General features: G+C 41.4%; 1 protein-coding gene across 4 annotated transcripts in view; it reads left to right on the top strand.

Moving 5' to 3' along the window:
• SIK3 (SIK family kinase 3) overlaps nt 1-26,450 on the top strand; it is a 148,013-nt gene that overhangs the window by 724 nt on the left and 120,839 nt on the right. The window contains exon 1 of one of the 4 annotated variants that reach the window (XM_065569083.1): nt 1,599-1,622. The exons of the other annotated variants lie outside the window; for them this stretch is intronic. The gene's annotated coding sequence lies outside the window, so the exon portion shown is untranslated. Of the gene's footprint in view, nt 1-1,598; nt 1,623-26,450 lie in introns of those variants that run through there. 4 annotated transcript variants of the gene reach the window in all.

Below are 26,450 nucleotides of genomic sequence, written 5' to 3'. Positions count from 1 at the left end.
TGGAATTCTCAGTTCTGCAGGCTCCAAGTTCATCTCCAGCCGCTGGAACATCAGCCCCTCGCCCTAGTGCCTCACTGCCACCCCTTGCCCCCACACAGTGAGAAGGCTGCATTGAGTGACCCTCCCCGCTGGGTCTCAGTGTGGGTCAGGGCCTTCAGGACTCTGCCATACCCTGCTAGTTGCTGGGTTTCAATATCCCTGGTCAGTGGTGTTGCTGCACTATTATTATGCAACTGCGGCTGCACATGGATATGTCAGGAGCCCTGCACTACATTAGCATGTGCAACTGGTTACTTGTGTTGAGGTTTCTCTGTGCAGTGTGGCTTAGAACATAGTGATGGACAATGTCTCTGGCTATGTTTTAAAGGCTTGCTAAAGGGTTAAAATCAGATTGTGCAGGTAGATGGAGAATCAAAATTCTTGAACTGAAAGGTTCTAAAATTCTATCATTCACCAGCTATCCTTTGTTCACAATCTGCATTTCTTAATTGCGCTGTTCATCTTGGACAGTGAAAATGTATTGGTCACTTTCACTTTCTGGTTCTTTTGCTGCACTGTTTGAATTACAAACTTTTCAGGGGGAAGTTTAGATCCAAAACAAAAACTGTTGATTTAAAACTAAACAATAAACACCAAACAGTGAAACCATTTCTCAGTATTAGATTTTGTGAGACCCTGATCCTCTATATCACTGACACCAATCAGTGAAATGTCCTGTTTTGTGTGATTGTCATATATATTTTTGGCTCCTCATTCCTGCCTGTGTCCACTTTAGAAGAAGTTGTTGCTCTAAACAACTTGGCTAGGGCTAGCACCTGTTGATATAACATTCCCAGGCCTTGATGATACAAATGTTTGTATTGATGACCCCTTTGACACAGCAAGCCTCTGAATGTGACCCCCCCCTTATACATTAAAAATGGGGGGGTAGTCATTCAATTTAATGGGGTCTTGGGGCTGTCACCCCACAGAGCAGATAGCTTGCGACCCCCAAGTAACCCCCTTGCAACCCCCTGAGCGGTCACGGTCCCCAGTTTGAGAACCCCTGGTCTAGCATATGAATTGTTGGTACAGCCACAGGTAACAAAAGAAGCTGCAGAAAATGCTCTTTCTCAATTGGATGGTGGATTCTGAACTCTGTTGCCATTGTCATAGCGTTGGGTTTAGTCAGAATGACTGTTAACTGAGGAAGAGCTCTGTGTAAGCTTGAAAGTTTGTGTCTCTCACTAATAGAAGTTGGTCCAATAAAAGATATTACCTCACCCACCTTGTCTCTGTGATATTGGTGCCATCCTCTTCACCACAGACCTTTCGTCAGTTCTCACGAGTGAAAATAGCGTCCTGAAGAGTTTTTCTTATTGAATGTCATGCGACTGCTTTGATCCTGACTCTTATTTAATTAATTTCACATGGATAAACCTGAAAAAAGAGCTGACTCTTTTGGAAAGGAGGGGTTATTAGCTAACTTAATAAAGGGCAATACTTATGTTTCAGTTTAAAGACCTATCTTTCCCCAGATTTTTTTTTTTAAAGAGTTTTATTCTTCCAGGACTATACTATAAACTGTAAAGAATAAAACAGAGGAAGAAAAGACTTGTTGACCAAACATTTGCCATATACAGGTAGGTCATTTTGAGGTACAGATTAGCTGATGAGTATATCACTTATTTTCATATCAGAAGTCACATTCCAGCAACTAATAAAAGTATCATATTGTCATTTTTAGTACCCCCATCCTCTGTCTTCCAGATTTTAGTGCTGAATATGCCAGTACATGCTGGGAGTGGCAACAGCGCAGTGCTCTGTGGGATCCTCTGTAGGATCCTCTGTAGAAGCAATAGTGTCCTAAAAGCCCTAATGGAAACTTAATCAGGGGCCATGCTGGTCCAGCAGGGCGGTGGGTCCTTACTACCACAGACCATCTCTTCTATGCTTCTGTCCGTTATATCAGCAATTTGACAGCAAGGGAAAGTCAGCCTATCAAGAGTTTTTGCACTTTTTAATTGCCATGTCAATTTTAGGAGCCAAATCCTGCTGTGACACTAGTATAACCACAAAGTAATTCTTCCATTTTCTTAAATTCTGGATTTACACCCATCTGTCTGAGTAGAACTTGTCCCAGGGGCTGATAAAGTTTAATCTAAAGTAGTTTAATACCTACAGTATCTTTTAGTACTGGATTAGCTGCATTTGTATATGTAGTATTTACAACATTCAGAGATGCCTCTGCCTTTAATTGCAAAATGCTACAGTCTAGCCTGTATTTCAGCTTTTGTTTCTTATGGCTTGATCATTACTTGCCCAGTGATTAAAAACTATGCTTCCTGAACATTGCTGATAGAAGCAGGAATGCTCCCACTTTAGTTGCTTTAAATGCTGAAAACTGAGCCTCTTGATGAGAAATCAGCCCTTCGATTATTAGCTGAGCTCCTGTTTTCAGCATTCCTAGCTGAGTCAGGCTTTGTATGGAGCATTATTAATTCTGAAGGTTGTGAAATATTGAAGCACTGAGTTGGTTTATTGCAGGTGAATGGCTAAAGATCTTGCAAGATAGTGAAAAGATGAACACAAACTTAACCGTTGATGGGCCTATTTATGACCAGGTGGCTAGTAGTGCGTGGATTGAGACTACCAAATGATCTAAGAATGGGTTGAACTTAATCTCCGCTAATGAAAAGCCATTGCACTAAGTTAAGGCCTGTGCCACTTGCATCTATAATTTTGAAGTCGGTAAACTTAATTGTCTTCTTCCATATAGGAGATGTATATATTGCATGGTATGGTGATAGATGTTGGATGCTTTCAATCCTTAAACCCAAAGAGAGAAATTATAGTGGCAGCTTATGTATTTTCAAGTTCTCTTCCAATAGATGTGGAGCAGGTTTCCCTTCTCTAACTGGAAACTGAAAATCTTCAGCACCAGGAAACTCTAGTCTAGTTTACTTCAAAACTCACCTCTGTCTGAGAAACAGAGAGGGAAAACGAAAGAAAATCACTTCATATGTAGGACCTATGTCCTCCCCCAATATTGTTCTTATGCTGTTCTTGCTCTCCTCAGGAGCGGTCAGTAGTTTGGACACTGCTGACTGTGATGTACAAACAAGGGGGGAATCAAAAAGCTCTATTTCAAGCTCCATCAGAAAGATGGGGGTTGTTGGGAGGAATCTGTGTTCAGTAAATCGGAAAGGGCTAACGGGATATGGAAAGTCTGTTGTTTAAGAGGGCAGTGAAAGCACCAAAATGAAACCCATGAAGGGTTTGTTTTCTTCATAGTAACAAATTGTTTGACTCAAGGAAAATTACTTAAACGGAATATTTGTGAAATCATCCTGTTTAGTAAAGTAACTAAAAACATTGTTGATCATGAAACTCAAGCATAGTAAAGTTAGTCAATGCCGCCAGCAGCCCCTTCCAGCAATAATCTTCCCTTAGCAGTTGCACAGAAGGATAGTGCAATGTTAAAATTTAGCAGCCGAATCAAATTGCTTAACAGATTTGATGCTCTGACTTCTCATTGGAAGAACCTTAGTTTATTCTTCAGTGACACTCAAACTGGAACTGTGCCCTTCCGAAAGTAATCACAGCAAATGTTGATAACTTTTAAATGATGATGATTAACCTGCTTGGTACAGTTTAAAGTTTTTTACCATTGTGTGAACTTAGAGATTACCTGTTGATCTGAGATGTTTGATTGCAAGTTCAGATGACTTTGATGTGACACCTGGGTATGTCTTGATTTAAATACTGTAGATCCCCCTTCCATTCCTACCTGAAAAAAGAAATAAACAAAAAACTCATAACACATTGCTTAGATCAGTGGCGCTCAACCTTTCCAAACTACTGTACCCCTTTCAGGAATCCGATTTGTCTTGCGTACCCACAAATTTCACCTCGCTTACAAACTACTTGCTTATAAAATCAGACATTAAAACACAAAAGTGACACAGCACACTGTTACTGAACAGTGGCTTACTTTCTCATTTGTACGATATAATTATAGAATCAATTGGAATATTAATATTGTACTTACATTTGAGTGTATAGTATATATATCAGTAAAAACAAGCCATTGCATGACAGTTTGTACTGACTCCACTAGTGCTTTTATGTAGCCTGTTGTAAAACTAGGCAAATAGCTAGATGAGTTGATGTACCCCCCTGGAAGACATCTGCGGTATGCCCCAGAGTACACGTACCTATGGTTGAGAACCACTGACTTAGGTTGAGTATTATAATTTGTAGCCATTTTGAAACTGTCTAGGACATATTTTTATTTACATAGCTAGTATGTTCCCACATTCTATATACTTCACAACAATAGTCTGGTATGTCTTGCTGACACAAGACTGTAGTTTACACAACTGAATTTCACAATTTAAACATGGGTCAGTAATGTTGGGGACACTTGTGAAAGGAAACATTAATCATTCTAAAGGGCAGGATGCTTGGGGTCATAATTATCCCTACAGGAATTAACTAAATAAAAAGGCATAGCTGGACAGCTTATGTATTAACTAAGCCAGCAACTTACTTTCAGGCCCTGTTATGCAAACTTGGAATCTAGTATGCTGTAAAACAGAGCTATTCTGATGGCTGGACAGGAACTGGAGTTGTTTCTCTGACTAGGATTAATTGGGCACCTGCAGGATATCTTGCTACATCTCTCCATTTCTGTTTCCTGCCTCCTGTCCTCCCTTCCTCTGTCAGTGTTCTGGTGTTTCACAAAAATCAGTCTTTGTTTTTTGTTTTAAAAATCCTCCAAGTGACCTATTGGATGGATTGTTCGCTGCACAATTTCCATTTATAAATCATCCAAGTGACTTTATTAGTATTCTAACTCTGGTCAGACACTGGAGTTGTTTTTAATGCCATGTTCTTTCATAAGAGTTGAATGGTGTTTGCTGATAGAGCTGACTGCATATACTGTGGCTCATCTACCTTCACCTTCCCTCATATTCAGGATAGTGTAGTAAAGCGTAGTGTATTATTTTAAAATCTGTCTTCACAACAGCAGAGATGTTATAGTCCTGAAAGCATTTTGCACCTGTTTTTCTCCTTTTTGTCAGCTGCAGCATGCAGTGATCTACTCCAACTCTGCTATGAGGACATGTAACTACAGGCTATTGAGCAGTTTCTGACTCTTTGTTTTTAACAAGGAACACATCAGTATGTATGTCAAGCCCTCTCTGTAAACTGAGATGTTACCGTGAGTTCACAACCCATTGTGATGCACTTACTGGGTTTTTCAAACACCAATGAGAGTTAGGTGTTAAACTTTGTCTCCGTTTCCCCCCCGACTTGGGATAAGTGGCTTGTCCAAGGCCACCGAAGGACTCAGTGTCAGGAGTTCCTGGCTTCCAGTCAAGTGCTTGATCTACTAGACCATACTCTGTTCCTTCCAGCTACATATGTATATTCTTGGGTTTATAGAACTAGATAACGTGCAGAGCCCAGAGCAGGTCTGACTCTTTTTAGGTAAAAGTATCACTCATTCAAGCATTGTTTACTTAGAGTACAGAAGTTTTATGCTGTCCATAAAAAAAAATTCGATCTGAGATACAAATATGGTGGTTTCAGGGTAAATTTAACGCCTTGGCATGACATAGACCTGCTATTTCAGGTACAGAAGCTGGGAGAGTAGTGGAAATGCTAGTGGTGAACTGATGTGTGCATTCTTCTATTTACTTCTGTGATGCCCCTCGTTGTCAAACTGGAATGCCTCCCAAATATTTGCAATAGAAATAACACTTTTCTTCCTTTGTAGTCTATCAAAGACATAGCTTAATTAGATTCTAGACTTAGACCTATACATGAGTAACTTTGAGGCAAAGAAATGAATCTGGCATTGAATTCAGACAGAAGTGGGTCCACAGCACTTAAAACGCAGTATGAGATCTGGCTGGCTGACTCAGCTGGTAGTGGGAGTGGGCTGCCATGGAAAGGGCCTGTTTCTATGACTATGGCACTGTAGCTCCTGAATATGAGCGGCTCAGGGAGACACAGTGATTCTTGCCTGGATTCTTGTTTTCCGTAAAAGGTGGAAAGTAAAGCTGCTCTCAGAGGGGCTACTGGTGTGGGGAGTGAGGGCTGCTCCTTGCTCAACCCAGTTGTTCCCCATCTTGAGCAAGCCTGTGAGAAGTGTGGGCATGGGGTAACCCCAAAGCCTCTGCTAAGAGCACTCCGTGTTATGATTGTGGAGGGGTGTTATACTGGGTTCAATATGCTGTGATTCACCAACCTCTCTGTATTGTGTCAAACAGAAACAGGTTCATACTCTTGCCGTTAGCTTCATACTGAACTATGTGAGGAGCTAATATGGTAACCTTGTTAGTCACTTTCCCTTTCATCAGTACCCATTAGTGCACATTTTTTCTGCTTCTTTTTTCTCTCAAACACAAGAAACCCTGATTAATTGTGAATCACAAATAATTCCTCTGGCATGCAGTATAATGTTGCTCACATGGTGCTGATCTTGCTGCTTATATGTTCCAAAAGAGCCACATATTTCGGCCATTGAATATCCAGGCTTAGTGAATTCCTAAGAGAAGGAAAGGCTCTTCTGGTCCAGCATATTTACTGTCTTCACTTCCTACCTACTGATTGCATGCTGGACTAATGGCATCTAGCATTTCACTAGACATTTCTGAGCTGTACGAAGGAATTTACAAGTAGCCAACAGATGAATGCATATACACTGCTGAGCATGAGACCCTGTGTAGCAGGCTCTGTCCTAGTGACAGCTTACACTGAAGACCTTGAGAACAGGATTTGTGTATCACTACCAGCTGATAGAGCTCTAACAGTCTAATTTTGAATTTGATGAATTGGCCTTCCTGGTCTAAAGAACCTAGTGCTTGCTTAGCATTTTTTGGAGGGGATAATAGTCTAATCAAGCATGGCTTTCAGGCAGTCTGCTCTCCCAGCTTGTCACTGGCAGCTTGTTAGGCAAGGTTATGTCTTGTTTACTTGTTACCCTTAAGGCATTCCCTTCCCAGCTATAATACACCTGTGTCCTAGCTGTGTGAGGTAAGATGGTGCTAATGGTTAGATGAGCTTTGTTGAAAAGGAACAGAAGATTTGGGGTGAGCGGTTCTCTTAGAGTATCATGTTTTCATTGAAGGCATTTCCCTATAACTTTTTTGCCCTAAAGTAACCCAGCATTTCATTGCTTATTCTGTTGAGGCTTTGGAGCTGTGTGCCAAGAGGCAGGAAGGTTGTGTGTGTAAAGAGAATAACTGATGGTCAAAGTTCTATTTCGTAGGCTAGGCACAAAAACAGCCTCCCTGAAGGAAAAAAGCAGGTACTGTGATGACTGGTGTCCTGATGGGCTAGTGTCTTCCTTCTTTGTACTGGGCTAAGTGACAATATCATCTGTGTAAGCCACTGTTTTTTGTTCTCTCCCGAGTGGCACAGATATATGGCATTGGGTCTTTAGGAAAATAGCACCAATAGGAAGTACCTGTGTAAATACCAACTTTTTAAGGGAAGATCAGACTACTGTGAGAATCTGTGGAAAAATCTTTAACCGCAAGAAAACACATACAGTACTGCAACCCTGTACAACTGTCCTGTAAAGTTGCTAGCCCAAACACTCCCCTCTTCTCTTATCCTTGCCAAAATCATAAAAAAACTGAATTTACTATCTGCAGCAAAAAATTTTTTTGCAAGACTGCTTAAGTATATTTGTTAAGCCACATCACCCCACTCAAACGTTAGCATGTCAGAACTTTGATTAGAATTCTCACTGGGCAGATAAATCACAGAAGGCAGTGCAAGTCTGTTCACTAGTGTCTTGACTTGATTGTAGGAACTGTAGCAAGTTGACATGTTGGTGGGGATATCATTTTAAACAGCATTCTCTTCCTAATTGCTCTTACAGAATGCCTGCTTGTTTATTCAGAACGAACACTGTGTGTGGAGCTTGGTGTGACTTCATTGCTCCCAAAATCATTGATATTAAAATCACAAGTTATTTGTGATAAATATCAGAGATAAAAATTGCCACTGATGTGCTTAGGCCTTGTCTTTTATGAAAACGTGCAGTGGTTTAAATAGATGATTTTTAAAACTCTCCTGTTAAACTAGTGCAGGGGTCGGCAACATTTGGCATGCGGCTCGCCAGGGTAAGCACCCTGGTGGGCCGGGCCAGTTTATTTACCTGCTGACGCGGCAGGTTCGGCCGATAGCGGCCCCCACTGGCGGTGGTTCGCCATCCCAGGCCCATGGGGGCGGCGGGAAGCTGCGGCCAGCACATCCCTCGCCTGCGCCGCTGCTCGCCGCCCCCGTGGGCCTGGGACGGCGAACCGCGGCCAGTGGGGGCCGCGATCGGCCGAACCTGCCGCGTCAGCAGGTAAATAAACTGGCCCGGCCCACCAGGGTGCTTACCCTGGCGAGCCGCGTGCCAAACGTTGCCGACCCCTGAACTAGTGCGAACTTCTAATGTGGATACTCAAAATCAGTTTAACCCTTGCTTATGTCAATTCAGCAGCACCAACTTCATATGCATTGACATAAGCAAGGGTTAAACTGATTTTGAGTATCCACATTAGAAGTATGCACTAGTTTAACAGGAGAGAGTTTTAAAATGATCTAGTTACGACGAGTGCAATGGATTACAGACTAGGCCTCGATGCCAGTCCAGGGGATTAATATGATGCATTAGCACTCAAGTGAAGAAACCCCTGAAGGACTATGATTCATTGTTAGTCATTGGGATATTTCTGGTAATTTACTCCTATGTCTCTGTAGCTGAGGCGAAACCTCTCATTCTGTCGAACGGTCATCAAAGGGAATTATGTGGCCTCAGCTAAATCAAATCATACAAACACGCAAACTCCCACACCCAATGGAATTGACACAGTTTGTGCTCAAATATAGCACAAAGTTGGCTGCATCTTGGTGAAGTGGGGGAAGAAATGGCTTCATTTCACTGGTCAGTACTAATCAAACAGCGAGGATGGACATGATATCCCGGGACAGTCTGGATTGACTGAAATGAGCCAAAGAACCAATATATGCCTATGGGCTCTCTATTAAGACATAACTGTGCTAGGTTAGAGTAGCCAAATACTGTTGAATTGAAGAACTTTTAACACTAACATACAGCGTGCATATTTCACTTTTACTATTGGAACTTCCTCCAGCAGCTTTATGTATTCTGTAATGAAAATTCATGCTGGGAATTATTATTAGATCAGCTACGTACTTGCTCAGCCAGCTGTAATCCAGTATATGGTACTGTGGTAATATCTGATTTAAAATTTAATTGGAAAGCTGTTAACTTTTTCCTAATCCAGCAATTCTGGATATAGTGTTCGGCTTTGCAGTTCTGAGGTGAATACTGTGGCACTAATTTTTCTCTAAAATCATTTTATTGTCACAGAAGAGGGCATGCACTAAGGACTGGAGATACTCTTTCTATGCTGATAATATGCCCGTCACCTTAAGATCCCCATTCTTCTGACCAAGTAGGATGGGCCAGTGCTGTCTTTGCTTTAGCTCTCAGGCAGAGGACCTGTGGGTGCCAGCTGGTAGGGATTAGGAGTTGACTAGTAAGAATGGAGTGTGGAAAGGAAAGTCTCAGTAGGAACAGGACAAGAACCTTGCATCAAAAGTTGTGAGCCAGCTAGGAAGTCTGGGGTTAGTGTTTGTTTCCTTTTGAACTTTGTTAATAAACCCAGATCCCAAGAAGGGCTTATGTGTCAAGCATGTCAAAGACATAGGCGTGCCCAAGGAGGGGAAACAGGCAATGGCTAGTCTGAACTCAAACCAGGGTTAGGTAGCGCTGCTGCCTGCTTCTGTGTAATGATAGTTCAAAACCAAGCTCCTGGTAGCCATGGTAACTAATTGGCAATCTTAGGTATGCAAATACGGTGACTCGCTTTATATTTTTGATCAACAAGATTTGGAACCAAAATCCTAGATATAGTTGTTCACCAGTATCACACCACCATAGTGCATAAAAAGCACTATTAAGTGTGGTTGGCTCAGAGTGACTTACCTGCTTTGGGTTCAAAAATCTGTGCAATTTATCTTCAGCACCAAATGCTTCACTGATTTAAAGCCACCCCACAAAAAAGCTGGGAGCCAAGAATTCCTAAGAATCCCTAATTTAATAAACATGTGCGTGCACACGGTGAGAAATAACATTTCAGTGACGCATTATCTTGGCAGCTTCAAGATCTCAGAGTTAGCTTTTGTAGAACTGTTTAAAAACAGTGGAAGAAGTTCATGGGAACCAATCTGGGGATGATTCAACTGATTTGTAGATGACTGAGCTTACTGCTCGAGCCATTCTAGACAGTCTCTTATTTCGATATTATACAACCAAAAGTATCTTGGCTATAACAGTTGATATAATCGGTCTCTTCACAAAACATTTGAATCTCTCAATTTGTGCTGTCTTTGTATATGGTTTACCACTTGGAAGCTTTGCCTTCAGTTTCTTAAAGCACCTGATGTAATTCTAGTACATTATTGTGTATTTATCAGATTTTGGAGATGTGGGTGAGGGTGGGTGGGAGAATTTGCATAGGATGCCAGTATGCAACTGAGAGACTGAAGCTAGGGCTTAAGTGATTTGGCAAAGCCGGGCCCCAACAATTGTCCATGCTCAATTAGGGGAAACACATGGCTTGATATTAATGGGAATAAGACTGTAGGGTTGAAAAATGGTACCAAGGTGCCTCCATTAAAATATGGGTTTTGAAACTTGAGCATTACCTTCTACATATATAGTTACACTTACACACAGCCCTAGACTATTGAGCGCTTCATGTCCCCTTCAGAGATCTGTTTTTCCTAGCATGCTTAGCCCCCGTTTGAGTCCGATTTAAACATGTCAGTAGCGTTATAACATTTCTAAATGTTATGCAGTTATGTAGGAAATCTCCTGTAAAAACCGGTTTCCTGCATTAAGGTTCCCCATTGCTTAGTACAGTTTCTCTTCATTCTGTCCTGTTAGGGTGTTTACATACTGAACCGTCTGGTTTTGTCTTTCATTCATATTCCCTGAGAACCCTGTGTGATGTAGTGTTGGCAATTGGTATAACAGCGAGCAGCATTTACGGAACAGTAACGTTTTCATTGTGTGTGTGACTGGCAAAGGATTGTCAATAGAGTTCAGTGATGTGTAAAAAACATGGCAGTCTTCTGGACGGAAATGCTTCCAAATTTCCCTCCCCCCCCCCCTCCTCCCTCCCACCAGCTTTTGAGGAACTAGGGTCACTGGAATCCTGTTCTGGCTCATCAGCTGTTTTCCATGTGTTTGTGGTACCTCTCGAGATAGCAATATATTTAAGTCTTAAACTTCTCTATAGACTGCCAAAAGCAGCTGAATTGAAACCACCAAAACTCAAATTTCACCTGAACCTAAGTACATTAGTTTATTCCTTCAAAGCCTGTTGAAGACTTAGCTTACAAGTGAAGATCTTGTTAGCGATGTGTAATTAAGGCTAAGTATAAAAGTTTGATAAGATAATATGCTAAATTGCAGTGGATTCTTATTTGTGGCTGTTGGATGCACCGTATCTGAACAGATTTTTGCTTTAAGTAAAGGCTTGCAGGTATGTAGCGTGAGACTGATCAGTTAAGCTCTCTGGGGCAGGGACTGTCTCTATTTCGGTGCTTTGTATAGTGAGGCACTGAACTTTAATTTGGGTCCTTAAGTGCCTTTGCTCTAGAAAAATATCTACTTTTGGCCAGTTACTTTAACTGCATAATTCTGTGTGCACTTACATTTTAGATTAGTGCAACATTAAGTCCAAAGCAGTAGTGTTAACTAACTAAAGATGAAAAGTCTTGGTCTCAGCACTTCATTTTTCCTCTCAAGATATTACACTTGAAGGAAATCCTTGCACTAGACTCTTGCAAGTGGTTATCATCTACACTGGAGTGTTATTGATAAATATTGGCCTTGGTGGTATGCATGGAATCTCTTGGACTTGAGTAGCTAGAGACATTAGTGAATACAAATAAGCTTTTTCACACTTGCCAAATAGCATGTTGACACTCATAGGGCTGCGATAGAGAATCATATTGGCCTTTCCCAGATCAAAACTGAATGGATAAAATAGCACTTGAGTTATATTGGGTTATCTTGTCATAACAAGGTGACACGAACAGAATAGTGTTCTTCTGGGGTACATTTCAAATAGGACCTTGGTTTCTTGCTTCCTGAGGCTGGTAACAACCGCCTGTAGCTACTTTGAGGTGGTAGATCTTTTCCTGTAAGTTTAGTTGGTACACACAGTGCCATTTTACTCTGCACTAATAAACAAATTTCATACAAATGCAAGTCTGTTATGACCGCTGGTTATAGTGAAATCCATTAATAGCAGTGCACAGCGCCTGCCTGTTGCATCTCAAGCATTCTGTCTGAACTAGCCAGTTGTCACTAATATACAGCGATTTATTGGTTGCCAGTGAGATCATGGTTTGAAAAGTCAAGTTCATTGCTGATTCTCAGTGCAGATTTAATCTTTGACTTCAAGGGTTTTCACAAAAGCTCCTTTGGGTGTTTCAGATAAATCTTTGACTTTCCATTCTCTGCCAGTTAATTCAGCTGCTAGTAATTTACTTCCAATCATACCAAATTGATGGGGGGAATTAAAGTAATAGTTACCTACATAACATTCCTTGCTGTTTGGGTGTTTTATGTCCTCTGGAGAAATCCTGGCCCTTGCAGAGAAGCAGGGGGTGTACCTTCTCCCACACTGGCTGACTTGTATGGGGAAACTTTTGTTCAGTCAGAACAGAATATTAATTTTTTTCAGTTTAGCTAAGAATACCAATTCATAGTTAAAAGCATAGTGAAGTCTGAATGTAGGTATTTTCCCACTCAGCTGCTTCTGCAGTTAGTCATTTGCCAGACATGTGGGCCTGCATGTAACCTCACTTTTTCAAATGTGTTAGTTGTAAATGTGCTGCTTATTCCAGTTTGGTTCAGGGGATAAAACTGGTTGTCATTTTCACTTATTGGGCCAATGGAGTTTAAAGTGGAGTGACCCGTATAGGTGGAGATTGGGAAGTGTCCTAGTTTAGCTGAATGGAAAACATCACTGTTTCGGGGAGATATTATAAGACTGAAGATTATAGCCACTAACCTTTCAGACCTGCTCTGGATGCCCACGTGATAGTGTGGAATGAATTAAATGAATAACAAATTACTCACTCTCTTTAAATAGCTTTTAGAGGAGACCTGGGAAAACAAATGAAATGTACTCAAAATGGCAACTTTCCCAGGGAAGTACGCTGATTGTTCATCCTAACTTTATTGTGGTTGCAGTAAAGGCTCGTACGTGTACACCACTCTCCCCACCGACATGCTCAACTCTAAACAACCAAAACCACCCAGAAAAATGTGAAGGATAAATCAGAGCATGCACTACACGAATTTTATAAATTATCCTGCCGATATCGGAAAACTCCAGCTTAGTCTTCACAACTGTTTGAGACGAAGGTGGGTAGGCAAAAAAATCAAAGGTCCTCTGCAAATACTGTCTGGTTTTCCTCAGGACAGAGTTGGCTGGTCAAAACATGCTGAGCCCTTTCTCTTGAAATAGACCAAGTTAGACTAAGGGATTTACTAAAGTTTCCCACTGAACTGGGGAGGGTCTCCATAAGAAGGAATAGGAGACAGCTGCTAGTGCCTTTGTTAAAAGTGTACTGAAGGATGGTAGGCCTAAAGTTACTGCTCACTTGTGGATCTGCGGCAACATGCTGTCCTCTACTTGTGAACAAAGGATCAAAATTCACAAAAATCCTGCTCTGTTTCAGTGGTCAGGAATCATCCATGTCTCCATACTGTGTCCGCTTGAGTGAAGGGACAATGATATGAAAACGTGCATGACAGTAGGGGACTCTCAGCTTCTGAGGTTTGAGAGGTCAGCAGCAAGAATTGAATTATTAGTGTTGCACCCAAAATCAGGAGGTCGGACATAAATTATTTTCATTCCAAAGCAGGGAAAACTTTGTTTCATTTCCTGCTAAAAAGCACAATGAAGATATTTTCTTTTCAAAAATATACATATAGCAAAGTGATGCATAGGTTTTTCTTGACTTATACACAACCATGAAAGTAAATCCTTTTGAGGGACTCTGCCAATTGGTCGTAGACCCGAGATTTATTTCAAGCACCTTTCATGTGCTCTGGACACTTCATGAAAAGTAAACCGTTAAAAGATTAGACTCCGATAATGGACTTCTCTCCTCTTCTTAGGTATTTTATTCAATACACTAATCACGATTGGAGCCTGCCTCCCACCTTCCCCCAAATGCTTGAAGAAGGTGGCCTTGCAGCAGCTCTGTAGGGTGGTCAAACTTCCAGTGACTGCCTAAATGAATACATTATTTTGCAAACCAGCTGCCTTTAACTTAAGGATGTAGGGTAACATTTTCAAAAGCCCACGGTCATATCAGTGCTAGGAAAAATGGGTGTTTTTACAATGAGAGAGATGATGCATGTAAAATCCTAATGTAGACAGGACAAGTTGTGATATTAATTGGTGTAGTTGGGACTACAGCTCCCGCAGTGTGGAAATGGAAGGTGCTGGAAAAGAGCATTTGGCTAAGTCACATCTGACCTTGAGAATTCTTCTGCCTCTATGCCCTAGTGATCTACAATGAGGTGCTGTACTTCAGTAGCTCACAATACTGCAGGAAATCTGTGAGAAAACTAAGTACATGTGTCAGAGCTTTCACCATGGCAACAGAGTCTCCGAGCCAAGTGTACACCCTGACAGCAGGATGAGAGGAAAGCAGGTCAAATATGTGCATGGCAGGATGGAGACCTTTTGAAGATGTGCAGACATAGTCTGCCTCTGAAACTCTTGCATGAGTTGCAAACATCCCACTTGCAAACAAGAACGCTTTAATGCTTCCTGGACGAGTAAAGCTGCCTTGCTATTAAAGGATTAATAAGACAGCAGTGCACTTTCGCAAGTGGAGATTAAAAGTGAATTCTGACCTTGGTAAAATATCTGGGTTATTCTTTTTTAAAGGTGCAATGGATTTAAATATTAAAATCTCCAAATCCCTGTTTGAAGTACCTACCTGGTCATCTTGATTGTTTCTAAATAACAGACTATGAGCAACAGTAACACTCTTAGTGATTTAGCTCCATCTAGTAGATAAATTTTAAGCATTCCGACTTCCAGGCTGGTAAAATATACTGCAAGACATTCATACAAAGAGATCATGGATGAGCAGCATCATGGGTTTTTGCTTAGAGTTGTAACTGTTTAGCAATCTTCATATGCCACAAGCCAATCAACTCTTGTTTACACAGTCTTGTACCACATGAGAGACAATATTGCCTAACTAGTTCTACATTTCATGCAGCAGAGTGCCAGGTGCTTGATTGTCTAGTCCTCTGTAATGATGGGCATAATTAAATTACTCTCACTGAAAAATTGTGAATAACTTTTACTTTGAGCTAAGGTACTAATGCGATTATTGGATCTTTAATCTATTGCAGTATTTACTGGTCTTGCAATCAGCAACTGACTACAAGGAGAACATGGTGACACTGATATCGCACCAGACCGGCTCCAACTTATTTGCCGCCCCAAGCGGCGAAGAGAGAGAGACACACACACACGATAAAGCCGTGATCGGCGGCACTTTCGGCAGCAGCTCTACCGCACCACTTCATTCTTCGGCGGCAATTCGGTGGCGTGTCCTTCCTTCCGAGAAGGACTGAGGGACCTGCGCCGAATTGCCGCTGAAGACCAGGACGTGCCGCCCCTTTCCATTGGCCGCCCTAAGCACCTGCTTCCTTCGCTGGTGCTTGGAGCCGGCCCTGTATCACACTGTAGTAGGTGAAAGAATCTCGTCGTGTACTACCTATTGTTACCTTCAGACGTAATTGGATGCTCAGTCAATGCGCTTGCAATGTGAAGTGTTCATTAGCAATTCTTCAATCGTTCAGGAAATTCCACCTGCCATTTGTGAGGCTCACACTCAGGCTCACGTACATACTCCGCAGCGCTTGGAGCAGGAGGTTCCTAATTGGTGTTAGTATGATGCTTTTAGTCAAGAGCTTGTTTTCTTCATATTTAAGCAGGGTATTACATGGATTATAGTTTGCAGATAGTTACAGGCGTTGCTCTTTCCAGGCAGAGGTGGAAACTGATACAGCAATTATTGCTAGCACTTGTCATGGAGTCTTGACTCTCTCATATGCTTCATGGAACAAAAGTGGAATTCATTGGAATGGTTCCACTGGAAAGGCTTTCTGGAGGCTTATGCAGGCTTACGTTCTGAAACAGATACTGTTGTAGTTTCAGGAATAACTACAAACGGGTGGAATTAAGAGGCATGATGGAGCTGCACATGGCATATCGCAAGTCCCTTGGAGGATGAACAAAGACATTTCAACCAGGGTTTGACTTTTGTGAAACACAAATATTAAAGATCAAAACAGCTTGAGCAATATTGAATAAAAACTGGAATATTTTATAATCAACTTAGCCTATCTGTTTTCTTTCTAAGTTTACCCTCCATGCCGCTATTGCAGCTATTGACAAATGAACTGGAATTTTCCTGTTAGACCTCTGTGCTACCAGTTTAGTTTGTAAACAAACAAACAAAACTCAAAACTTTTAGCTTCTTGTTAAGTGTAGTTCATTTAAAGCTTACATCGATGTTTCTGTGCAGATATTGTCCTGGCTAGACTTAAATTACTAGTGTATAATGGTTTGTATTAAACATCTACTTGCATGAAAAATTCTCTTAAAACTATTTTGAGTTACATAAAATAGCATGACTCTTCTTGTGGCCAGAACAGTCTAGGTACAATGATGCATCCTGTTTCGACGTGCTTTAATGACCAGGTCTGTGCCTCTTGGCATTCAAGAGGGAAACACTGTTTCCTAACAGACTTGCATCACAAACTCTAAGTCAGCAGCTTGGGGTGTGGTCTAGCAGGGTGCCCTGGCTTGTTTGAATGAGTCATTATTAAAAAAGTCATGGGAGCAAGTACTCTTGTCTAAACAGGAGATGGTGCATAGGCACCCTGGCATGTATAAAAGCTTAACTTTGATTGAAAAAAACCCAAAAACTTAGAAATAAGGTATATAGTAAAATGCTTTCTATTTTACTAAGGGTGGATTTTGAAATTTCAGAAGCTTAAGTATTGGTGCTAATGTTAATGCTGGATCATTTGCTTTAAATTGAACTAACTTTTTTGTCTGATTAATTTAAAGGGTGTCAGGGGCAGAGGGAGAAGTTACTTGGACTAACTGTGTTTTGGAGCCTTGTAAAGAAAAATACTGAATATCTTAACGTGCATGCTGTTCATGGTATCATTCCTCCTTGTATTGGAAGGAAGGAAAACTTCGTTTTGTTTTAGAATGATTGAAGAATGGGTAATTTCAATGCTGGGGGTCTAGTTATACGCCCAATATTAATAGAACCATTAGTAAGTAGGAAGGCAGAGATGTTGCTAGCTGATTTAAACACTGAGTTGGTGTGGGTGAGATTTTTGCCTTAGGGATTAATTTAACTAGAAAAAAATCCTGAACTACAGACCCAGGGTTCCAATCTAGTATTCCTTAGGGACCTCAAACTCCCATTGCTTTCTGTGGGTGCATAAAATGCAGAGCAACGATAGGCACGAAAGTGGACGGGGAGGGAAATGGGGATTCATTTGATTTCATGTGTGACCTATTCATGTTCTCATGAAGCTGTGTTAGTAGGAGATGCTGATTAAAATTAGACATAACTGAGTGGTAATTCATAAATTACATCAATTTGAAAAATATATTTCAGAATTTTCTTACCTCGGTTGAGACTCAGGCGTGGTCTACACTACACAGTTAAGTTGATTGTAAGGCAGCTTATGTTGACCTAATTATGTCAGTGTACACACTACAGCTTTGTCCTGCTGATATAAGCGCCCTACTACATCGACATAAGCACTCCACGTCTTGTGGAGGTGGAATTGTGTCGGTGTAGTTAGGGTGAGACTGCCCCTCTTCAGTTGGTGGAAGCGCTCCTGTTAAGGACGCACACAATCGACAGAAGGAGGATAGTGTGGACATCATCCACTGCAATAATTACTGCAGTGGCTGTAAGTCAACCTAACATAGGTCAACTTAGGGCTGTAGTGTAGACATGCCCCTAGAGTTTATGATGTACCTTCAGAAACCATCCAGTGTAGGACAGCTACTGCCTGTAATTCAAAAGCTGCTGTCAACCATATCTATTTAAACAGATTAGTAAAACTCAGTTTCTCAAAACATTATGAAATGCACGTTAATGTCACTAAACCAAAGTAAGTTGGGTGGCACTTAAAGTTCATTGTTTTAGATTTTAAAGTTGCACAAGTAGGACTACCCTCAATGATCCACATGTGGCAAAATTAATTTAGACTAGTTAGGCAATATTGTCTCATGAAGTACAAGATTGTTACAACTCTAAGTGAAACTCATGCTTCTGTTCATCCATAATCTCTTTGTGTGAATGTCTTGCAGTATTATTATATCGCCCTGACTTCTCTTATACCCCCTCCCAAACACACCACCTTGAGTCGAGGTTGAAGCAGAACTGACTAGCAGATGACAATGGCTGCTGTTAAAATAAAAATCTTTCACCTCTCTTGCTTTTTGTGCCCATGTGAATTAGTAGGCTTGTTAATACATCATATAGCAGTAGAGTACAATGTAAGGGCCCATATACTTCTGGTTTTGGATGGTTTATTTTAGTGGGTTCCTCCAGGTGCTCTTGGGTGTGATAGCCAACAAAGGCAAGGCATAACAATGTTTATCCTGGAGATCCTAGTGCATGCATATCACTAGGGCATGTGCTGGTCTAAGCATGAATCTAGCCACCGTGTTGGGCTTCTTGTAAGATGCTAGCATCAATCCAAGGCTACTGCGACCTCCACTCACCTTGGATTCAAATATGAAATAACTAGAGTGCAGCAGGATTATTGTTCATTATGCCAGTGTTATTTGAACATGGGTATTTCAGTTACTTTGAGGATGCCTAGAGATTAGGAAATAGATGACCTCTTTTGTGTGTGTGTGTGTGTCTAGATCTGGGAAATCTTAGCCTCTCTTCCAACAGGGGAGTAGAGAGGACAGGACTAGATCTAACCGGTCTGATCGCTAATATCAAAGGTTCTCTGGTGATAAACCTAAACCTTGTGTAAACTTCCATGAAAGAATGTTCAGTTGGCAAGAGGCAAAAAGAAAGGGTGGCACCTCATTAGGGACAGATCTGCATAAATGTTGATACGGTCCTTGCTCTGTAGGCACAGTAGCCTGAGTCCACGTGTTGGGGCGTGTTGGGCTGTCAGTATTATCAACTCCAAATATTAAAAAAATCATGAGTCAGGCCCCCCCGATACTGAGATTTATTTGAAAATCATGAGACTTTAAACCATTTTGGGTACATTTTCTTTGGTTTCTGAACAGTTAGGGTGCAGTTGGGTCACACTTTCTAGCCCTCCTGGTCAGTGGGAAAAAAGCTTGAAAGGTTTTTTGTTTGTTTTGTTTTTAATGAAAGCTAAAATTCTGATGTATTTACATGACTCCTAGAGCTGGAGCTTTAAGAAACAAAATGGGCAGACTCTAAACAACAACAAGATTGCCATAGCTGGCAACAAGCTGAATGCGGAGACTGTCAGTGAAGTATAGAAACTGCCTTTGGGAAAGTAAAATAGGAATGTGGGAATTTCATCTAATTAGCAGTCTGTCTAGTTGAGTGTCTGTGCTGCTGCAGACTGGGGTGATGCTGAGCTTTAGTTGTGGCCCACCTAAAAACGGGCACTAGTTACAGCTCACAGGCCATCTTTGGGTTTCAAAGTGATGTAATCTTGCTAGCTTTACTCTTGTGCTCATTCTGTCACAGGCTCTAGCTTCATAAGGGAGCTCTCTTTCATAGTTGCAGGGATTCCTAGTCCTCAAACATAACTATTTTTAGTTTACGCTCTCCTACAATGACATCTGGTGCTACTCTCTTGTGAATTTCGCACTTGGATGGTTCCCTTATGGACTAAGGGGGTGAGGAAGAAGTGATGGCACAAGGATGACAAAAGATGAATCAACAAGAGTAGGGAACATCTTTAGCTGAGCTCTTATGGGACCATCACAAATCTAAAGGGCTGATGGCACTTGAGACGGGAAGACAGGTTCTGTGAGGTGCTTACAGTCTATTTAGACAAGAAGTTTAGGCAGTAAGGGAACAACCAAAGCAAGAATGCAAGCGATAGATGAGGTAGAGATTGTCTTAATAGGTCCTTGATTGCATCGTGGTGTGTGCACATTTTTAAAAAGTAAAATAATGGGATGTCTGTATAGGCTTATGTGTTTGGACTGAAGTCTGAATTTCTTCCTATATATTAGATGAGGATGTTGCGTAGTAATGTTTTCAATGGATGAAGGCCGTGGAGGCCCATTTAGTGTCTGTCAAGCTGATATTTACCAGCTACTTTTTACTAGTAGTGCCTGGCTCATCCTGTCTGGATAAATGTACAGTGGGAGCCTCTGTTTATGCCTATGGCTGCTCATTGCACTTACGATTTGAGTACAGCGATGTCTTCACTGAATGTTTACTGTTACAAAAGGTGGTGGATCAACAGCTGTGGAGCAGTCTTCTGTTTACTTAGAGACCAAGTATGGCCCACTCAATGGCTGTGTAAGTTTCCACAGCATGCTTCAAGTCTGTTCTGGAAGGACCAGCACTACGAAGGCTTCCGTTAAGAACGGCTAGTTCATGTCTTCATGATACATTTTGTTTTTGCGGTGTCTGTTGAAATTGTCAATCAAGGAACCAATTACTGCAAAATGGAGTTTTCAGTTTCTGTGACGGGACATGTGTCCACTAGAATTTGCATTGAGAATCCTTTTGCCTCAAGTTCACACGAGAAACCCACCTTTCATACCAGCCATCCAGCGGTGGAATCTTTAGAGACAAGATTCTCTTCTAGAGGACAATGCAAACATGAACAAAAAGCAGGAGTAATTTACCAGGAAATGTTTTAAAACTAGAATTGATAAACCTTTGTGTGGACTGTATTACTCTCAAAACCATTGGTGATCCATGGTACCTGTGAGGAACACTGGATTATGGAGTGTTCAGTTGGAGATGGGGGACTTACTCTATATTATTCACTCTGTAGTAAACGTTGACATAATTTACTGCTCCACTTTGTGTGTCATAAGCCTGTTTTAATACTTCCTAGGTCATTGATAAAAGAACAGGATTTATCAAGAGGAGTTGATCCACTCTTGTGCCATATGAACATTATGGCTATGCTTTCTGTTACTAGTAATGCTGTGTAAGGTTGGCTCTGTTGTCTCATAAACTGGTGTTGACTTTTTTTTTTTTTTTTTTAAAGTGCTCTAGGTTGAAACTTGTCATCCTACAGTCTCAGTTTAGAAACTCTTTTCTCCAAACATTCATTTGGTCTTAATTTTTCTCTAGATAGTTGAGCCTCAACATTTTGGAGTGGGGAAAATTACCTACCACTGTGGTGAACTCCCAAATCCCCACCCTTGTAATCTATCGTCTTGTGCCTTCCCCCATCTTCTCAGTTCCCTCCAAAATAAACTGGAGTGAGGGATGTTTGCTGGAGGAATATAGAAGGATGTAAATGTCCCCAGTTTACAAGTCATCTCCCAACTTTCTAAAGCCTTTCTCTTGAAGTCTTTTTGTTCTCCTCCCTCCAAATGTCTCCCCGGCCTCTTATGCTGATATGATTGATTCAGGTATCTGTCTGTACAGGTAATTTCCTTGAAGCACCAGCCCTGGGGACCTTGCCTAAAAGCAGTTTTGATTGCTGATATGATGGCAACACATTGCACAGTTAACTCCAAGATTAGTGACTTTCTCATCACTTAATTGAGACCCAAGCGGCTCCAAATTTTGTCAGTCACTGAAATAATCTCCTGTAGCCAGTCAAGCTGCAGCTTCATTAGTTCATTTCCCTAGGCAGTAATTGTTAAGAGTTTCTGAAAACTCAAGTTATCTGGACTAGCGGATGTTGAGGCTCTTGCTGGTGATGCAGCACCTCTGGATTCAATTGACTTGAACTTAAAAATTTGCTGTTGTAACAGTCTGACCCCTCTACTGTCAAGATGAACAGTAAGGTTATTGTGCTTTGGAAAGAGCTCACCAGTGTCCCCAAATTGGATTAAAATTGGAGGTAACAAAAGCAATACATCTAATCTCAAGAGCTCAAAAACCATAAGACTGGTTTAAAAATCATGAGGCTTCAAGTAAAAAGCACCCTTTTTTCTTTCTGGCTTCTGAATTTTTAGGTGTGTACTTAAGTCATGTATTCAAACTTTACTCTGCAATCAAGAGGGCCAGAAACTAAGTAAATAAAAATAAGATGATTCTTGCACATCTGACCTTCACCAGGGTCCCCTCAAACTAATATATAAAGAAAAATAATAGTCCCTCCCGGATATGAAGAGGCCAAGGTTTGTGACCATAACTATATAAACAAATCTTACATGTATATACCTTAGAATAATATAGTTTGCTTAATGTGCATAAGCAAGATAGATTTAAGGCTGAAATGATGCATGTGAATAACTTCATGAGTGATGGCAAATCCAGCCCTTTGCACAAGAGGTCTCTGCTATTGACAGAAGAGAGAATACAAGCTGGGGGTGGGGCGTCTAATCTTCTGCCAGTGTGTCTAAACCCTGATTTTTCAGGGACCATTTTTTGGGTGAAAGGAAAGTTCATGCTATAGCTTGTTCATTCCCAGGCCGCTCTGCTCCCTAAGAAATAGGGGTTGATTTTGTTGTTGTGGATATCTATCAACAGGAATTTCAATGACACGACAAACTCATTTTATGCAGATCACTGACGGGTTTTAAATTGGTTAGATTGTGTAGCTGTTTCCCTGAAGGAACGTAAAGTGGAGTTTCATCCTGGCTGCTGACTTCTTGATTTGAGTCTTTAAAACTAGACAGGTCTAGGACACTGTTAAAGGAATATTTTGTGACTACTGCTTATTTCTGGATTGGTAAGCAGCCTTTCCTTCCCTGCTCAGTGAATGAGGGAAGGAGGGATAAAACTTGTCTTAAAGGACTTCCTGCCTTCCTCTTTGCATCCTTCTTTTCTCTTCCCCATCCCCTTTCCTTTCCAGGTCCATTCAAGCAAAGGTTGCTGTATGGTTTTTATTTGCTATAATCAGCAAAAACTTCTACTTATCGTCTTCTATCCTTTCAGCACCTAAACAGAACTGGGGCCTCCTCTTTAGCGGCGTGGAATGTAACACTTTGGTTGAGAATTGTTTACTCTCATGGTCCTAAGTTTGATTAAACCTGCTGAATCCTGCTAAGCCCTAGGATTTCTTAAATGGCATTTTACCAAGTGTCTTCAACTTCAGCTTTACTGAGACTGAAATAATAATAATTCTGGATCCCAATCCACTCCTCTAGCCTGAGACGTGATTGTTCCTTTCTTCCTGCAGATGCGGAAGGCTGCCCCGACTTGTCCACGTGGCTCCAGGGCTTGGCTACACCCCTTCTACCCATATCCAGATTGTCTGCCTCTGGTAGTGCATCCAAAGAGGTGGTTCAATACTCCTGCCTTTATCTGGTAGCATCCGCACTTTCAAAGCCAGTTAGGGCAGCACCAATCAAAATCTTTTCCCTACCTATTTTAGGCACTGACATCACCCCTATTACCATACTATGAGCACCTCCCATTACCCATGTGAGGTAGGGACATGTTCCTGTTTTACAGATGGGTAACTGAGGCACAGAAAGACTAAATGACTTACCCAAAGTTGTACAGAGAGTTTGTGGAGGAGCAGGGAGTTGAACCTGGGTCTCCTGAGTCTAAGACTAGTGGCTTAACCGCTCCCCTCTGGGTGTCATCATTCGTCTCTGGGGTTCCCTCCCAATCCAACCCATTGGGGATCAACATTTCTATCCCCCCAAAAGGGCTACTTGCTAAGGCTCCTGTTCGTTCTCTCTGTCCTGAGGAGACTCTCAGCAACTCCACCATAGGAGAAGGGACTCTAGGTCTAGGTGACTAGCTAGGGCCTATGCCTCATCCCTTCCTTCCCCTAACCAGCCAAAATTTCTCTGGAATCTGACTCTGCCACTGCATTAGTGACTGTTAAGCAAGTCACTTCACCTCCCCGTGCCTCATTTTTCTGAGAGGGGTAATGCTCATCCGCCTTTAAGTGGCTTTGAGATCCTGAGCTGAAGGGTATGTGTACATGCAAAGTTGTTATCCTTAGGCCTCCAATGCCAATAAGAAATTGGACAATTAGTGATGGTTTAGTTTGAGGATCAGATGGGATAATGGACTATTTATAACTTACAGTAAATGTACACAAAAACTGCTTATGTTTGTGTTTGTACCATCCTTTGTGTGTCGCATGCCTTCTTAGCTTGTAAATTCTTTGGAGTTGAGGACCTTGTTACTAGAGTGCTTAGTCCTGTGGAGGCCTAACACTGATTGGGGCTTCTGGGTGCTTCTACAATAAAATGGTTTAATAGACCTCATCGTAAAGGTCCATGTCAGGATGGGCTTTGAGAATGTATGGTGTACCCAAGGGCAATCCAGTCTCTACCATCGTGGGCCCACCCTTTTGGTGTGAGTATTAAGTATATAGTGGTCTGCTATCTGCTCGTATACTTTTACCAGTTGACAGGGAAACTAACAGAGACTCCTTGTGGGTTGGAAAAGCATTAGTTAAATCCGTTATGAAACTTAAGAAACTTCATCTCTCTTTCCTGAGGTTAACTAACCTCTTTAGTGAAAGAGAAAATATACATTATGAAAGACATGCACAATGGAAGGGAAAATACATTTGACTAAAACTCTAAACCATGGTTGAGGGCAAAAGAACTATTTATTTCTACAGTTCCTATCAAAAAGACAATCTGTTAAATACCTGCCAGCAAAGAAGCCCCAAAGAAGAAATAAACACTGGAGCATACAGACCCCTTTCACTTTCTCAGGCACTAGTGTGCTAAGCATTCTAAGCCACTGTAATCAAGCAAACAGGGCGTGCTATCACAGTAAAAGGCTACTAGGTCATTGTTACAGAAAACAAGCCTGGTCCTGTAACATTTGACATAGGAGAGAGCAGCCGTCAGTAACCTAAGGTTATTTAAAAGTACTTGGTAACTAATGAACCTTTTCTGTTCACCTGTCAGTTAAAATTGGTGAAGTAAATTATGCTAAAGACAGTGAATGACACATCCTCCAAAAAGCATGAGATTATATTATGGAAAAATGGTGTACTGGCCCAATGTCCGGACTTGCTGTGGGAGAAAGGGGTTGTGTGTGGGTTAAAGTAAATGAATTGATGTTTCTGAAATGCCAGTGACAGCTCATGTGGACATTTAGGCTCCCAGGGGTGTGATGCTAAGGCAAGCTTTCCCACATAATGACTCAATGCTGAGCTGCTGGAAGTACATCAAGAGGGAGAGGGATGCTAACTTCCATGCCCATTCAGTTCCTGACCTTTTGGCTGAGACCAGTGCTGTATTGTAGACTCTTTCCAGTTGGCAACTAGACTGAGAACACACCAGGTTTGCCTACATCACTGAAAGGCCATTGGATGATACCACCTTTCAGTTAGGTGCAACTTGAGCTGCATCCAGACCAGTGTCCTAGCAGCGAGCTCCATATCCCAATTCCCCCATAAAACGACTTCATATTAAAGAGGGAAGGGCTGAGCTTTAAGTAACGAAAATCCTTTTATTGACAGACTAGTTGCAAAAAAGAATTCCTTTAGAGATAGAGGCTAGTCACAGTAACACATGGATACCAGCCTTCATTGAGAAGGGAAGTAATGTTACTTCTGTAGTGAACCAAAAAAATCTCTGAACTCTGTCTCTCTAACATTTTTCTTTCAACAGACCACAGGACAACTAGGCCATCTTTATTGCTTCTGAAGAAGGCCCTACTGTAGTTAAATAAACTCATTACATGTGTCTACCCCCCACCCCCATACTTCCTGCAGGAAGTTAAGGTGCAGCATGCTGGCCTTGGTGGAGAAGTGCGAGGTTGTTGTACATTTGTATTTTGAATCCATAAAGTCACAGGATCATAAAATTAGTTAGAAAAGACTTGGAGGTCATCTCCCTGCAAGTATCATTGGTAGCCTTGATAAAGGATGTGTCAGACACAGAACTGATACCCCACTTAATCTTGGCCAACTCAAATTCTTTTACAAACCTTTGTAGGGAAGGGTTAGAAGAACTCCAATTTGGAGATCTACATTTTCTGACCTTTCCTTTAAAGACAAGTAAGAAAACAGAGTGAGTGTGCTACAACTAAGCAAGATGTGTAGCTATCTCCCTCTTGGCTCCTCACAAAGGTACAGAATGCTTGTGGATTTGAGAATGGCTTTTTAAATGTGTCTGCAAGTAGACCATTAAGACCATTTTCTGTGTGGGATTCAGGAAGAAGACTGGAGATTGTCCCAACCTGAGGAACCCAGAGGCTGGCAAACAAGATCAAAA

This window comes from Chrysemys picta, chromosome 16 (assembly GCF_011386835.1).
Source record: "Chrysemys picta bellii isolate R12L10 chromosome 16, ASM1138683v2, whole genome shotgun sequence".
NCBI classification, from domain to species: domain Eukaryota; kingdom Metazoa; phylum Chordata; order Testudines; family Emydidae; genus Chrysemys; species Chrysemys picta.
This window is presented reverse-complemented; position numbering and strand designations above follow the sequence as displayed.